The sequence below is a fragment of the Halichoerus grypus genome, chromosome 6 (genome assembly GCF_964656455.1).
Source record: "Halichoerus grypus chromosome 6, mHalGry1.hap1.1, whole genome shotgun sequence".
Classification (NCBI taxonomy): Eukaryota; Metazoa; Chordata; class Mammalia; order Carnivora; family Phocidae; genus Halichoerus; species Halichoerus grypus.
Window position 1 is genome coordinate 27,339,729 of NC_135717.1, and position 16,270 is coordinate 27,355,998.

At 48.0% G+C, this 16,270-nt stretch overlaps 1 protein-coding gene across 1 annotated transcript in view; it reads right to left on the reverse strand.

Annotated features, from left to right (window-relative positions):
* The window catches only part of XYLT1 (xylosyltransferase 1), a 299,369-nt gene that overhangs the window by 257,970 nt on the left and 25,129 nt on the right, over positions 1–16,270 (reverse strand). The window lies entirely within an intron of this gene.

Here is a 16,270-nt window from a genome sequence, read left to right on the forward strand (position 1 = left end):
GGTTGTTTGAAGCCACCAGGATTTCAGATAGTGTGCTTTACAGTAATAGAGAACTGGTACACATATATATTTTTTAAATTATAACATAAGGTAGCTCTCATTCGAGGCCCTGCTAATGGCCATATCATCTGTGGACTGCAAAATGGGAGTTCTGGCCGGTGGCCCTCCCCAGTCCTGCCCGGGGTAGGACGGCATGCTGACCCCAGCAGGACGCTCTCTCTAGTCTTCCTCTAAGAGGGGGGCTTTAGTGTCCCCGCTAGGCCCCAGAGAGACCAGCAGTGACCCCAAGCTCGGTTATCCCGATTTGAGACCTTAGCCCCTGGAGAGCTACGGGCTTTAAGGGAAAATGTAATCGTCACAGCCAACTACAGTTCTTCCCTCCTGGGGATCTCGCTGGCTTCGCCAAGTCTACCTGGTCCCTCCTCCTTCTGTTCCCAAGCTGCAACCCCCAACTGTGGGCCCATGTCCTCCTGCCCAGCAGGGCTGCCCACTCCGGGGAGGGGCCTGTTGACTGATACCCCATGAAACTGCCCAACTCCCGACGGAGCTCAGCCCTGGGCCGTCAGGGCAATACCTCAAGGGCACAGGAGTCTGCCCCTCCATAGCCAGCAGGTGGGCTCTTTCAGAACCCATTAAGATGATTTTTTTTCCTCCAAGGCCCTTCCGTGAGGACTGAATACTAATGAACCTCCCCTACAAAGGAGGGGCCTCCTGCTGCCCTCGGTGCTGGGCGGTAGGGACAGTGTGTGGGCTGGCCTCCCTGCCACCTCACTCGCCTGGGCTTTCGTGTGGGAGTCAGTATTGATTACTGTTATTTTATGGGATGACTAAGGGCTCTCCGTGTCAGGCAGGGGGGCCTTGGGAACAATCCTCACGGTCTGTGCAAGTCTGACGCCCAAATCCACGGGACCCTAGCTGTCGGCGGTGCAAGCTGTCTTTGCCTCCTGAGACCGGGCAGGAAGTCTAACTGGCCTCAGTTTCACCATGTGTGCCTTTCGATCTGTCCATCCAACCAGGGGAGGCTTGGACATCCTTCTCCCATTCTTTCCCCCGAGAAGCTGGCACATATCACATGCACTTTAGAGCCAGAAAGATCTGCGTTCAAATGCAGCGTCTGCTGGTTCTTAGCTGTGTGACTTTGAGCAAGTTGCTAAATGTCTCTGGGTCTCCGTTTCCTTGCCTACAAAATGAAGGCAATAGTAGCACCTTCTAGCAAACCCGCGAGAACTGAAGAGGATGAGGCCAAGAGCGCTAGAAACTGCGAGTTATTCTGGGTGGTTCGTGAACAAACTTTTGGAAAAAACTTTAATAGTTACAGATTTGCCCTGATGTATTTAAGAAGAAAACAAGCTTCGTTAATACCAGGATTTTATGGACAGCAGAGCTGAAGGCTGAGCCCAAGGAAACAGTGAGCGCATTTAAAGAAAAATATTAAGTTAACTATTGCTGGAAAGAATGTTTTGCGGATGCTGTGGACTCCACTAGGCGTGCACATAGTAGGTGTGCACCCCATCAGCACCCCGGCGCCTGGTAGGTGCTGGATGAATGTCTGTTTCCCTACCCTGTGGCCCTCCTATTGCAGCGGCCCTGAGGCTTGTAACAGCACCCACCTCTACCCTTGAACTTGGTTCCGGCCTCATTAGGGCTTAGCCAAGGCTTAGAAGCTGGAGGCAGAGTCCTCGAAGTGTCAGGGATTTCTCCCCTCACCAGGGTGACAAGGAAGCACAGTCTTTGGTTTTGCAGATCACGAATTCCCTTTAAGCACCTCGTAAACAGCAGGGCTGGCCCACCTCAATAAAATTTTATTCAGGGCTTGCAATTCCCCACTCTTCCATGGCATCTGCTGTCCTTTCTCTGTGGTTTTACTCCCTGCTGACAACTGATGAGGTTTAGATGTCTGTGTAAGGGCAGGGTGAGAGCCAGGGAAGGCTGCTCATTAGCGTCGTATATAGATTTCAAGAGCCAAGACCTACTAATTACATAGGACGTCGGAGAGCTCGCCTCCAAATGTTGGCCCACTGGAGAGGACTGAGGCTAGCTCAGCTGAGTAGTCGGACCTGTGAACCACGAACTTTTAAACTTCTGAGGCGCTGTAACCTTTGAGTTCACGGAAACCAGAGCCCACATTTAAATGCACAGGGCCCAAGTCCATATTCCAGAAAAAGCCCTTTGTCAATTGTTCCCACGAACTCATCCAACCGGACTCCCGACTTATACCTGCCGCTGTTCATCTGACCTGCAATGACACCTGGGACTGGTTTTATTCTCCAGCCCCGACGGCTCTTCCTTCCCGAGACACACAACCAGACTGGTGCCTGCTGCCACAGGTCCTTCCCTGTGTGTAAATGCTCTTCCCAGCTCTGCCCCTCTACCCAGAGAGCTTAAATGCATCCTTCCATCTCAGCTCAGACACCACGCCCTCCGAGAAGCCCCCCTCTGACTTCGTAAGAGTTCATGCCCTGCCGGGCTGTACTACTTCTCTACCTCGTTTGGCTGCTCATGGCCAACCATAACCTGCTTACGTGACTGTAATAACGTCTTCGTCCACTAGCTCCATTTCCAATGTTCTGTATGAGGCAAGGAGCAAAGGAAGTGAGAATAAATGAATACAGGAATCCCACGGTGACAGGATCCATTCATTTCACAAACGTTTACTGAGCGCGTGCTGTATGCGAGGCGCTAAGGATACGGACTAAACAGGAAGGAAGGGTAATGTTCCTGCCTTCACTGGGTTTGCGTTCTAGATACAAAGTTACGTACAGATAAATGAGATCATTCAGATTGTGAGAAATGTTATGACAACAATTTAAAAAAAGGGTAACAGAAGAGAGCAGGGCTGCCAGTGGGTCACATCCATACCCATTTATTGAAACCATACCCATTTATTTCCGTGTTGTCTATGAAGGCTTTTGCACAACAATGGCAGAGTTGAGTGTTGCCTCCGAGACCATATGGTCCTCAAGTCTAAGATATTTACTATCTGGTCTTCGACAGAAAAAGATTTGTAGATCCCTGGCCTAAGAAGTGATGCGGGGAGAGGGGGCTTTAGTAGGTGAATAGGAAAGGCCTCTCTAACAAGGCAGACATTGGAGTGAAGACCAGAACAAGAAGAAGACATCGGCCACGCAAATATCTGGAGGGAGGAGGTTCAGGCAGAAAGAACAGAAAGTGCAGGGCGCCTGGGTGACTCAGTCGGTTGAGCTTCTGAGTCTTGATTTTGGCTCCGGTCATGATCTTAGGGTCATGGGACTGAGCCCCACGTGGGGCTCCGTGCTCAGCAGGGAGTCTGCTTGGGATTCTCTCTCTGCGCCTCCCCAACCAGACACACACACTCTCTAAAATAAGTAAATAAATCTTAGAAAAAAAGAATAAGAAGAAGAACAGCAAGTGCAAAGGCCCTGAGACAAGACTGGGCTTGGTCCAGTCTAGAGACAGAGGAAAGGCTGGTGTGGCATAATCAGCTACAGACCATGGTGGGCAGAGGAGATGTGGAACCCCACAGGCTGTAGTAACTAGGGCTTCTTGCTAATGATACATGGAATCATCCTGAAAGTCAGTGAAGCTGTCTGGGGTTTTGGCCACAGGTGGTCCACCACGAATGTGGATGACAAAGCCAAAAATGCTGACAACTTTGCTCAGGGCTTCTTTCCCACCAAGAACAAAGTCTCCTTGTCCACGGTGCCCAGCTCGGCACCACTCCCCACCCCAGCACTGCATTTTCAGCCTGGTTCCCACCACTCAGGCAGGATGTTTCCAGAACAGCCGTACCAGCAGGCCATACGAGCCTCTCACCCACACGGCTATTTTTATTTAAAAGACTCCCGGTTTCTTTTCCTACGTTCATGTTTTGAAAGGAACTGCTAGTTTGTTCTAAAAATCACAGGTTTAATACACCAGTTATATATATTTCCTTTAAATACAGTAAATACGCTCTTAAAAAACGTTCACCTGTCTACCACCTAAATCTCAATTACACTTTGGGAAACAATTGCTGAGGTTCAAATGCCCGGGCTCCCCCACCTCATGATTATTGGGGAGGGAGCTGTAGTACCATCAGAGGGGACAGTAAAGTCACAGGGCAGCTTAGGGGGCACAGACCAAACTCTGGAGCCCCGCGCAGCTGAAACATGACCCCATCCCTTACCGGCTGTGTGCTCTTGGCCAAGTCAAGCCTTGAGGGCCTCAGACTTCTCATCTGTAAAGCAAGGCTGGGCCACGTGGTTGTGGTAAATATTAGGAGAGATGCAGGACGTGGCCTCCAACCTGATACCTAGTAGATGCTCAACAAATGCCCTCAGCCATGATGACAAATGCAGAATTATTTATGGTTAGAACTAGAATCATCAAATGGCCTTCGGTTTCTGGAAAAGCGCTACAAGCCTCTCTTGCTGGGTGGGGGGCGTGGTCGTTCACGTGTCTGAGCTTCTGAGCCATCCACAGCCCCCTGCCCACTTACAGACCCGCGGCTTCGGGGACCTGTAGGCGGAGCAGTAGTTTTCCACTGGCTTTGCCAAAGTAGGTCTCCTTTCTCTTGCTTTCCTTTTATTTTTTTGTTTCCAAAAGACTCCTGATTAACAATCGTTCAGAGGGGAGGAGGAAAGAAATTACAGCAATGTTCCTTGTTCTCGTCCCTGCTGGGTTGGGAGGCTGCTATTTCAGACTCAATCAGCTGCCTGCAGGGTCACTGGATGAAATTCCTTCCCACAGGGATCAGGAGGAAGTGGCCCCATTGGGAGGCTTCCACCGGTGACCTGTGGCCTGAAAATCCCAACTGCTCAGAAGTCCCCAGGGACCTCAACCTAACGCAGGACGGGAGCCCAATTTCTTTAAGGAACACCCTCTTAGAAAAGCGGTATCTTTCGCCGCCTCTGCAGGGAAAAGTGCAACATACATCCTCTGAAGGCAATTACATTCAAGTCGTGAGGGATCAAACACCATCCTTAACTGGAGCTAATCTGAACTTCACTTTGAACCCCCTCTGCACAAGCAGACTTCCGCCTCTAATGCTTAATTCAGGAAATCATTAAAAGTGGTCTTTCTTCCCTGGGCACAAAGCAAGGTAAGAGGAAGCGGGCATGACGGCAATGTAATCCCTGGGTCAGGCTAGCTCAGACGCCGGCACGCACTGCTCTTACCTTGCACGGAAGGCTCACCGCTTGGGCCTTCTGATCCTGTCGCTGGCTTCCGGGGGCGGCTACACAAGTTGGCTGGCCCAGTGCAAAACCAAACGGGGCGGGGGGGGGGGTGCCTTGTTTAAAAACCATTAAGAATTTCAAGATGGTAACAGCAGAGCATTAACACAAGCCTGGCGCCCTCCTGAGCATGGGACCCAGTGCCCAGGGCACCCGCTCACAAAGCCAATCCTGCCTGTTTCCCTTTCTGGGCTGCCTCCCATCACTACTTTACCTACGTTTTCCCCACCAGACCAGATCCTGTGATTTGACACAGGGATTTTTTTTTGTTTCGTTTTTTTAAGTCTGTGAGTGTCTACACAAAGTCTTTACAAAGGAATCACAAATACAGCCTTCCAGTTTCACAAACAATGAATCCCCTTGGTAGCAAAGAAGAAACTGACATAAAACAGAGCTCACCCAAAACACTCTTCAGGCTGGCTGGACGGTAGCTGAGAAATCAGGGGGACTCAGAGCTTTCCAGTTTGTGGACGAGAAACCCAAAGCCCATGCTTCATTTCGTTTCTGTCACGTCATTCTAAGAGGGCAGGATGCAAAGAAATTCTGGGGCTGAATGGCACTCGTAAGCTTACTTTTAAAAAAAAAAAATTACATAATACCGTATCGTATATTTAAAAGTTGTTAAAAGAGTAGATCTTAAAGGTCCTCAGAACAAGAAAAAAATATTTTTGTAACGATGTGAAGTAACAGATGTTAATTAGATTTATTGTGATCATTTTGCAGTCTATACAAACACTGAATCATTACGCTTATGCCTGAAACGAGTATCATGTTAACATGTCAATTACATCTTAGTGAAAAAAAAATGTAGGACAGCCCAAAGTGTTTAAGTGGAAAATGGAAAAAGGGAAATAAGTAAAAGCTAACAAAGTTTTTTTAATAAATAAAAATAATAATAAGGAAATAATAATGTTAGTCATTAACAAATATAATAAGCAAATACAATAAAAATAAAGGAAAAATAAAACCTTCGCCAGAGCAGGGGTCGGCGAACTTTTTCTGTCAAGGCCTCAGGAAGTAAACATTTTCAGCTCTGCAGGCCAGAAGGTCACTGTTGGTCTCCTGAACTCCGCAGTGTGAGTGCCAAGAAGCCACAGACAATAGGTACAGGAATGGATGTGTCTGTGTTCTAACAGAACTTTTAAAAAAAATACAAACAGGCAGCTGGCCAGATCTGGTCCAACAGCCTTATTTTGGCTGACTCCAGACTTAGGGCAGTGCTTCTCAAACTTGGGTGTGCATATGTATCACCTGGGAGTCTTGTTAAAATGAGATTCTGGTTCTAGAAGTCTGGGCAGAGGCCTGAGACTCCGCATTTTTTTTTTTTTTAAGATTTTATTTACTTATCTGGGAGAGAGAGAGAGCACAAGCAGGGGGAGTGGCAGGCAGAGGGAGAAGCAGGCTTCCCACCGAGCAGGGAGCCCAATGCGGGGCTCGATCCCAGGACCCCGGGATCATGACCTGAGCCAAAGGCAGACGCTTAACCGACTGAGCCACCCAGGGCCCCGAAACTCTGTATTTCTAACATGCTCCCGGGTGATACTGAGGCTGTTGACCCAAGGACCACACTAGACTAGCAAGGATAGAATACTCAAAACAGAAAAGAAGGGACACCTGCCAAAGCATCCAGACTTTTAAGAAGTGCTTAGCAGAACACGGTATAGAAAAGTAATTTATTTTCTCATCACCAAGGAGCAGAGTTATGCGATTTAAGTTCATCTTCCAAAGGAGAATACCATGTCACTGGCGATCGAGGATGGAGTTAACCATCATTATCAGAAAGCAAAATGCTACACAGTTTTTAAGCACTGCTGTGCATTTTCTGGCACCACTTAACAGCGACACAGACCAATCAATGCAGGTAAATGAATCCATTTGAAGGCAGGCCACGGATGGTAAATCACATTGTCCAATAAAGTTGCTAAATTAGCAACAGTGTGACAAAGAACATTTTTTTTTTTTTTATAAAAGTGAATCCTCTTTGGAATGAGACGGACTGCAGGGAAGCGTGGCCAGCAAGGCTGGGGTAGGGGAGGGACAAGGAGAGGGAAGCGCCAGGGCTCTGACCTGTGCAGGGGAAGCTTATGTGGGGACGGGGGTGGAGGCTCTTCTGTAACGCTGTCAAGGTCCCAGTGAGGGTCTGTTTCCCATGGGCAGGTAGTCATTTTTGGATTTCACACATAGCGGTTTCTAATAAACATCGTGTCCACCCAGTTCCGAGCAAGACCAAAAATGAATGGACCCACTCATTCACTGCTGGTGGGAGTGCGGAACAATGCAGCCGCTTTGGATAACAATTTGGCAACTCCTTAAAAAGTTAAATATAAATCTACCATATGACCTAGAAATTCCACTCCTGGGAATATACCCAAGAAAAATGGAAATACATGTCTACACGCATACTTGTACGTGAATGCTTATGGCAGCATAATTCACAACAGTCGAAAAGGGGAAAGAACTCCACGGTCTAGCAACCAGTGAACGAATCAACTGTGGTATATCCATACAGTGGAATACTATTTGGTGGTGTGCCCCAACATGGACAGACCTCCAAGACAGATGCTAAGTGAAAGAAGCCAGATATGACATTCTAGAAGTGTCCAGAATGGGTAAAACTATAGGGACAAAAGGCAGATTAGCAGTTAGTTGGCTGGGAGTGACTTCAGATGTGCATAAAGACTCTTACTAGGGTGATAAAAATGTTTTAAAACTAGGTTATGGTGGTGGTTGCACAGCTTGGTGAATTTACTAACAATCACTGGATGGTACCCTTAAAACCTGTATGTTTTATGGCATATAAATCCCACCTCAATACAGTTTTTAAAAAACTAAACGTTTCCACTATGTCCTCTCCTGTTTCACGTTTCACCTCCCTAGATCTCAAAACACTTCGGTATCCCAGAGCCAAAGACCTGTTGTTTATTCCAGATGAGGCTATAGCAAGGCCTCCAGCCCAGACAAATACCCTGGAGACAGCGCATCAGCTGACTCCTCAGATGATGAAAATAAACATGCAGGAACCAGGTTCTCGATTTTTTACAGCCAGAGCTGATTTCATCTGTGGCCAGAGCATCATCTGGGCATGGCAGGGCAACGCCTGGGAAGATGCCTCCAAGACCCACAGCCACGATCTCCAACCCAACCCAGCCAACCAGACCTGCAAAGGCCTCGGCCCCAGGGGGTGTCGGGACTGAGGACAATTATGGCAACAGCCTAATCCATCAGCTAGCTGTACTGGAGAAAAGACAAGGAAAATCTGCCATACTGAGAGCCAAATCCACTACCCTCCCCCCCCCAATACTCCAAGGCCCACCAACTCACACCTTCCTCTGAGATGATATGTTTTCTGAAACATGTTGTCATCCTGAAAGTGACTCTTCGGGGTCACATTCCAATGTCAGAAGCAATTCTCAGGTGCTTGGAAGAAAATGGAAACTCTAACTGGCAATATAGATTTGGCTTTCCTCCAAATCATACACACACACAAAAAAATCTCACAAGGAGTGCCTGGGTGGCTCAGTCGGTTGAGCGGCCGACTCTTGATTTCGGCCGAGGTCATGATCTTGGGGTCATGGAACTGAGACTCGAGTCAAGCTCCACGCTCAGCATGGAATCGGCTTAGAATTCTTTCTGTCCCTCTCCCCACCTAAAATAAATAAAAAATCTTTAAAAAATTCATGCAATTCTGAACTATCACAACATCTCCTCCTTTGATAAATAGGACCATCCAAGTCACTTGCAGGAGATGACAGATATGAAAATCATAAAGAATAAGAAGGCATGGTCAGGAGGAGTTGTCTAGAATGATCTGGTCCCCGCTGCAGCTTGCTTCCCTAAATCATGGCATCACCCACAAACACACCTGATGGCGGCAGCTGGCTCAAAATCAAAGCCAGAATGTGGGGCTGGGAAGCGGGCCTCGAGCTGGCCCACCCGTGAGTCCGGCCATGACCCCGGTCATCTGGGTGCCAGACTCAGGTAGCTGGGCCGACTGGGTATGGAAGAAGCCATGCCGAGGCAGCTTCAGTGCTAGAAGAATGGAATTTGGGCTCCGGCTAGTGATTTAGTACCACTCCTCTCGTAGCACAGAAGGTATGTGGATCAGGAACACCAGCTTCACAGCCAGAGGACTGATAATCTCTTTCACCCTTTTCACTGAAAAAGAAAATATCTAAGATACCGGAGAATACAGTAAAATCCTCAACTCCATTTTTTTCTTTCTTTCTTTTATTTCCCCCCCTCTCCTTTCCTAGTGGCAAGGCTGGATAAGCTTATCAAGTGCAGGCCAACTACATCTTAGCTCTGATCCTTTCAAGAAATCCATTTGGTGCCTTTAACATTTCATTTGGCAGATTGAATTTCGGACATGTATTTATGGGGCTGGGTTTGCCCTTAACAGAGTATTGCATAAATCCCATTACAGTATCCACTTTAGCGTGTTTGGGGTTTTCTAAGCCAGGACTTTATTTAAGTGGACAGCCCCAGAATGACCTGCTCTGGCTTAGAAACTCTCTCCTGTCCCTGTGGAACCAACATTTGCAGATTGCCTCCATCATTATCAATGTCAAGTGATGTTTTAGGAAAAGACCTTAGGGCACAGCCCAGAACGTGACATGTCCTAGCTTCAGAGAAATCAGTGACAGGGTATCATCGCCCTCCCCAGTGGATCATGGGGTTCCCTTCCAGGGACCACCTTACCCCATGTTCCTCTTTTTTCTAACAATAGCCAGGGAAGCTTTGTTTCACCACACGGGCGAGGCAGGGGCTGCAGAGGACTGAAGTGCCAGCGGGGGGGGGGGGGGGGGGGGCGGCTAGGGACATTATCTGTCCCCTAGGGACTTGTCCTGGAAGCGAATACGGAGCTCCGTGGTCACCGACTTGTCACATAACCTGGCTCGAGAGCAGAAACGCAAGGAGGCTGGCTAGCAGGGAGTCCACGTGAAGCTGGCCTTCTGGGCCAGGGTCCCCCCGGAACTTGGCAATGCCGGGTCAAGTCACTGTGGGCCACCAAGGGACCTGCGAGCAAGTTTTTAGAGAGGTAGTAGCTGCCGCCGTAAATGAAGAAGTCCTACTCACCACAAGAGGCTGCAGGGGCTATTTCAGGCTCCCGCTCTGTCTGAAGGCGGCGGCGGGTTTGGTTCCATCTAAGTTTGGCCTCAGAACTTGTGGAGGTAAACCCTTCTCTGTGAGAAAAAAAAGTCTTGGGCGACTTCACTGATTCATTCAGCCCGGATTCACGGAGTTTCTGTTTTGTGCCGGGCTCCGTGCTAGGGGCTGGTATCCCATGGGGAGCTGCACAGAGCAGGCCTTGCCCACAGCAGGTTATAGTCTGGAGATGGGCACCGAGAGCCAAGGTGCGGCTGAGGAGAGCGGGGGTGTCCAATGTCCAGTGACACAGTCGAGAAAGCACGGCCCCCGCAGACAGGACCCATGGGGGTCCACAGGGAAACCGGAGTACTAAAAACCTAGTGCCCCTCTCTCCAGGGCTTAATCTTCTAAAGATTCTCTCATCGACTTTATTTTCTTCCTGTTCCACTTGCCTATGAGCCCCTGGGGACAGAAGTCGTGCACGACGACTCCATGATCTTCAAGTACCACAGGAAGCACGAAATATGCACGACTTCATTCACCTCCAACTAAAGGTGGGCGGGGATTAATGTCCCCACTGCAGAGATGAAGAAATAGAGGCTCAGAGAGGGGAAGCGACTTGCCCAGGGTCACACAGACAGGAAGAGGTAGAGGGACTGAACCAAGGCTGTTTGGTTCCAGAGTCCGCATTAGCAACCAAGACGCCACGCTGCCTTTCAGGGACATTTGCTGTGGTTCTAAACGTGGTGGTGGGCACACAATAGGGGATCAGTCAGTGTCTGCTAAATTGAATCTGATCATCTTATTTAATGCTACCGCAATCACACTCGGCTTTTTAAGCTCTGGGCTGGGAACAAGGTCATTCTATAAAAATGGAAAGCAGAAATTTACCCTGAGGAATTTCTTAGGAGTTAGAGGTAGGGAACCAGAGAGGAATCTATTCAAATGGCCACAGCGTGAAGACGTGGCCTTGCTACACGATGACTTAAATGAGATGTGCTGAAGAATTATGTAACAGCTCAGACACCTGGTTTCAGCCTCGGCCGGCACGTTGCTCTTTGTAAAATTTCTAAGTTCATGATACAGAAGAGTAGGTTTTTATATAACTGCTTGGGTCACGCAGGGAAATGAAGACATATTCCATGCGCTTTCTAACATGTGCGCTCCCCACAGAGAACAGTTTGGAAGACCGTCCAAATGAGACAGCTGATAATAATACGGCAGGAATAATGATGGACCTCCTGTGTACTTCCTAGGTGGCAGGCCCGTGCTAAATGACCTACCTGACTTCTCTCACTGAATCCTCACAAGACCCTTTGGGGGCAGGCCAAATCTCCGGGTCCCATTTTACAGAGAGGAAAACCGAGTGAAGCCAGGCTCTGAATGCGGGTGTGAGACTGAGTACCCTCAGTCCTTTGATCATATTTGCAACATGTTGCTGTAAAGAACACTGAAAATGATGGGCAGGGGAAAAAAGAAATGCTTGCCAAAATCCTGACATCTCAGACAGGAAGGCAAGAAGTCTGGGACCATCAGGGCCCATGTCGGGTACAGGCTGCCTCCTTCCCACTTTAATGGCATTCCCCGGGGCGAAACTCCCACATGTGGCCATATGAACGCATTCTTCAAACTCACCATCCTCTGCCTTCAATCATACTTGGCTCTGCTGGAATCAAAAAGGCATTTGGGGACAAGTGATCTTTATCTGTACCAAATGTTTGTTGGGGGCCACTCCAGGAGATGGTTCCACATGGAGCCAACAGACAAGAAGTCACCCGCAACTGCTTGGCATGCACTCGTGTCCACATGCAATTGCTAGGAATTATATCTTTCTTCTTTTTTTTAAGACATTTATTTATTTGAGAGAGAGAGCACAAGCAAGTGGGAGGAGCAGAGGGAAAGGGAGAAGCAGGCTCCCCTGCCCAGTAGAGAGCCCGACGTGGGGCTCGATCCCAGGGCCTGGAGATCAGGACCTGAGCCGAAGGCAGACGCTTAACCGACTGAGCCACCCAGGCGCCCCGGAATTATATCTTTTCTCAGAGCATCATGTGGGTCAAAATCGCCAGGTCCAACGAGACTGACAACCTGCTTTTCGTGGATCAGTTATTTAGATAAAAAAAGGAGAGGGAAAGAGGAATCAGATTCCCACCTCCCCCCAAAGTATCGCTCTCCAAGCACCATTTATAGAAAATTATCCTTGTGGGTGGGGGGCCTTTCAGAGAGTGCAGGAACATAAATCTGGCCAGTTTCTAAAATACAGTGAAATTCACTTTCCTGGACTCCAGCATCATTTCCCCCTTCACAGCACTTGCAGCAAGGAGGCTGAGTACTGGTAGCGCTTGGTGTGGCCAGCCATTTTGGACGGGACCATTCATACGCTTGTGCTAATCCTTCCCCCTTCAGGGTGAGCTGGATCTAGTGAGTCACGTCTAACGAACAGAATGCAGCAGGAATGGTGGTATTTCACATCCCGTTCCCGTCTCAGGTCCTCCCTTCCCCCAAGCGCTCGCTTCCTCTGATCGTTTGCTCTGGGGGAATCTGCCTGCCCTGTTGTGAGATGCCCTATGATGGGGAACTAAAAGAGGCCCCCAGCTAACTGACAGCAAGGAACTGAGGCCCTCAGTCCGACGCCCTGTGAGAAACTGAGGCCTGCTAACAACCATGTGAGCGGGCTTGGAAGCGGATCTTGCCTCCATGGAGCCTTCAGATGAGACTACAGCTCCAGCCATCAATCAAATGCAGAATGGACTGATAACTTTCATCTTTTCTGATTAAAGTAACACATGTTCATGGAGAAAAATTTAGAAACTCAAGTTCAAGAGGGACCTTGAGCCAGAACCGTTCAGCTACGCTCTTCCTAGAGAATTAAACCACAGAAACTGAGATAAATGTCTGTTATTTTAAGCCACCAAGTTTTGGCACCTTTTGTTACACAGCAATAGGTTAATTAATATAGTCCCACACACAATCGAGTTGAATACCATTAAAAATACACATCCCATGTTGTAGGAAACACGGGTCTAAAAGTATAGATAGTAAATTTCTTTGTACTTCATGAAGACCAAGGTAGGTGAGGGGAGCCTGGGTGGCTCAGTTGTTTAAGCATCTGCCTTCAGCTCAGGTCATGATCCTGGGGTCCTGGGATCGAGCCCAGTATCAGGCTCCCTGCTCAATGGGGAGCCTGCTTCTCCCTCTCCCTCTCCCCCGTTAAATAAATAAAATCTTAAAAAAAAGAAAAAACACAAAAACAAAACCCCGCCAAGGTAGGTGAAAAGACATTTGGAGGTTCTAGAGCCAAAACCAGGTCAACAATCTGAAGGCATCAGATGAATCTGTGTTTACTCTGTGAAGACAGGAATGAACAGACACCACTACTGGCCCAGTTAATACAAAAGGACAAAGAACAAAACTTTCCTGAGAACAGTTTTCAACATGAAAACACAACCTGCCACCAAATGTCTGTTTTGTCACCTTGTGGACACGTGCTTACTCACACAAGTAAGCAATAAATTGTAAGTATCAGAATGGCATCTCAGTGTGGATCCACATCCCTATCTAGTTGTAGTTGGCACAACTGTGTTTTGTCAGTTATGTGTGTCCATTCTTTGATTTTAGTTATGTGGATGCGTAGCCAGGTGATAGGCCACAGAGACACCGGACCTGCGTTCCAGTCCCCCCTCGGCCCCTTGCTAGCTGTGCGACCATGGGGAAACAGAGACAGAATCTTATTTCCTCATCTGCAGATTCTGGATGATAAGACCCGCCTCATCATGTCAATGTAAGGGTTCCAGGCATTTATATTTGAAAGTGCTTGGCACGGTCTAGAGCCCACGGTTGGCCAAGAAAATACGCTTCCTTGTGTAACCTCCTCCTTGGCTCTCTGCTACGATCTGTGATGACCCAGGCTGGACATCTCCAATGGGTGTGGGCCCCACACTTTAGGGTCAAAGGAATCAGCATCATGTAGGAATTTAAGGCAGAGGCTACTGATGGAGAAAAGCCAAGTTCCCACACTTACTAATGGTGTGGCTGTGAGCACTTTGCCCTCATCTGGAAAATGGGGATAACAGCATGCGTGCCTCTGTTGTGATGACTGAATGAGCTAATGGAGTTAGAGACCCAAAACAGTGCCAGGCACACACTAAGCATTAAATAAATGTTAGATATTTTGTTAAAATTATTATTTATTAGTGCCATTATTTAACTCCCCATCAGTTACATAAAGGTCTATGGGACAAACCCAGCTCACAGAAATGGTTTGTTTGGTTCACACAGGGTACTATTTTAAAAAATGATAAATTTGAATTAGTTGCCAAGATATATCTCAGATGACCCTGAAAAATTCAAGTTTCTGGATTCTTGTGAAACCTGAAAAAGCAGATAATCCTGGGCCTGATTCTCTCATAGCCAAGAGGCAGCTGAAGCCAAGGAGCCACCGTCCAGTTAAGGCAGAGTCTTCGTTTTCTTCACCACAGTCCTCACTGCTCCCTACCACTCTACTCCTGTCCTGTAGAACATACTTACCCACCTGCCTGGCCTTAAGGGCATTTGGGTTTTTGACACTCGCTTTAATTTCTTAAACACTTGCCTCTATTTGAATCCTAAGGCCTTTTTTTTTTTTTTTTAATATCAAGTACTCTTTTTTTTTTTTTTTTTTTTTAAAGATTTTATTTATTTATTTGACACAGAGAGACACAGCGAGGTTTGAAAGAACACAAGCAGGGGGAGTGGAGAGGGAGAAGCAGGCTTCCCGCGGAGCAGGGATCCCGATGTGGGGCTTGATCCCTGGACTCTGGGATCATGACCTGAGCCGAAGGCAGACGCCTAACGACTGAGCCACCCAGGCGCCCCAATATCAAGTACTCTTAAGTAGCAACAACAAGAATAGATAATGAATAAGATTAAGTCTTCCCTAAGGAAATCCACAGCAAGAGTAAGTGGCAGATAATGGCTGAGGATAAAGATAGAGTCAGATCAAAAAAAGGATAAAGATCCAGCTCTCTGAAATAACCCTCCACACATGACTCAAAAATGAGCTGCCAGAGCTTAAATATCAAAATTGTTGCCCTCCCCTTGCTCCTGTGATGGTTAATTTAGTACATCCATTTGACTGGGCCACAGGGTGCCCAGACATTTGGGCAAATATTTTTCTGGGTGTGTCTTTGAGAGTGTTTCTGTATGAGATTCACATTTGAGTTGGTAGACGAAGTAAAGCAAATTGCCCTCCCTAATGCGGTGAGCCTCGTCCAATCAGTTGACGTCTGACTAAACCAAACAGGCTGACCCTCCAGCAAGTAAGCGGGAACTCCTCCTGCTTGACAATCTTCACACTGGGACACTGGCCTTTTCCTGCCTTCACATTCAAACTGAAACACTGGCGCTTCCTGGTTGTTGAAACTACTGGCCTTTGAATTAGAACTTAAACCATCCAATCTCCTGGTTCTCAGTCTTTCGAACTTGGACTAGAACTACACCGTCAGCTCTCCTGGGTCTCCAGCTTGCTGACTGCACATCTGGGGACTTTGCAGCCTCCATAATAGCATGAGCAAATGCCTTACAGTAAATCTCTCTCTGTCTATGCATCCTCTTGGTTCTGTTTCTCTGGAGAAACCTAATATGCGCTCTCCTCCCCCATAAAAGGCTGTCCTCAAATTGATGGTACAGAACTTACAACCAATGGCAGATCAGCATCAAAGAACCACACAGAGCCCCATCTCTTCCTGCAAACTGCTGTGTAAGCTGAGGAGGCTCAACCACATGGAGGTCCATCAGCCGTGACAGGCTGCCTGAAGTGTCCTTTTTTAGATCCTGAAGGTCCCACAGCTCTGGATTTTCAGTGAGCTCGGTGGGTTCTTCTGCCTTGATGGAAGGAGTAGAAGCCACCTCAGGGGATGCTGGGAAGAAGTGGAAGCATCCTCCTGTAAGCCTTTGCAGCCCTCTTCCCGCTTCCCCAGGGAATGCTGGGAAGAAGTGGAAGCATCCCCCCATAA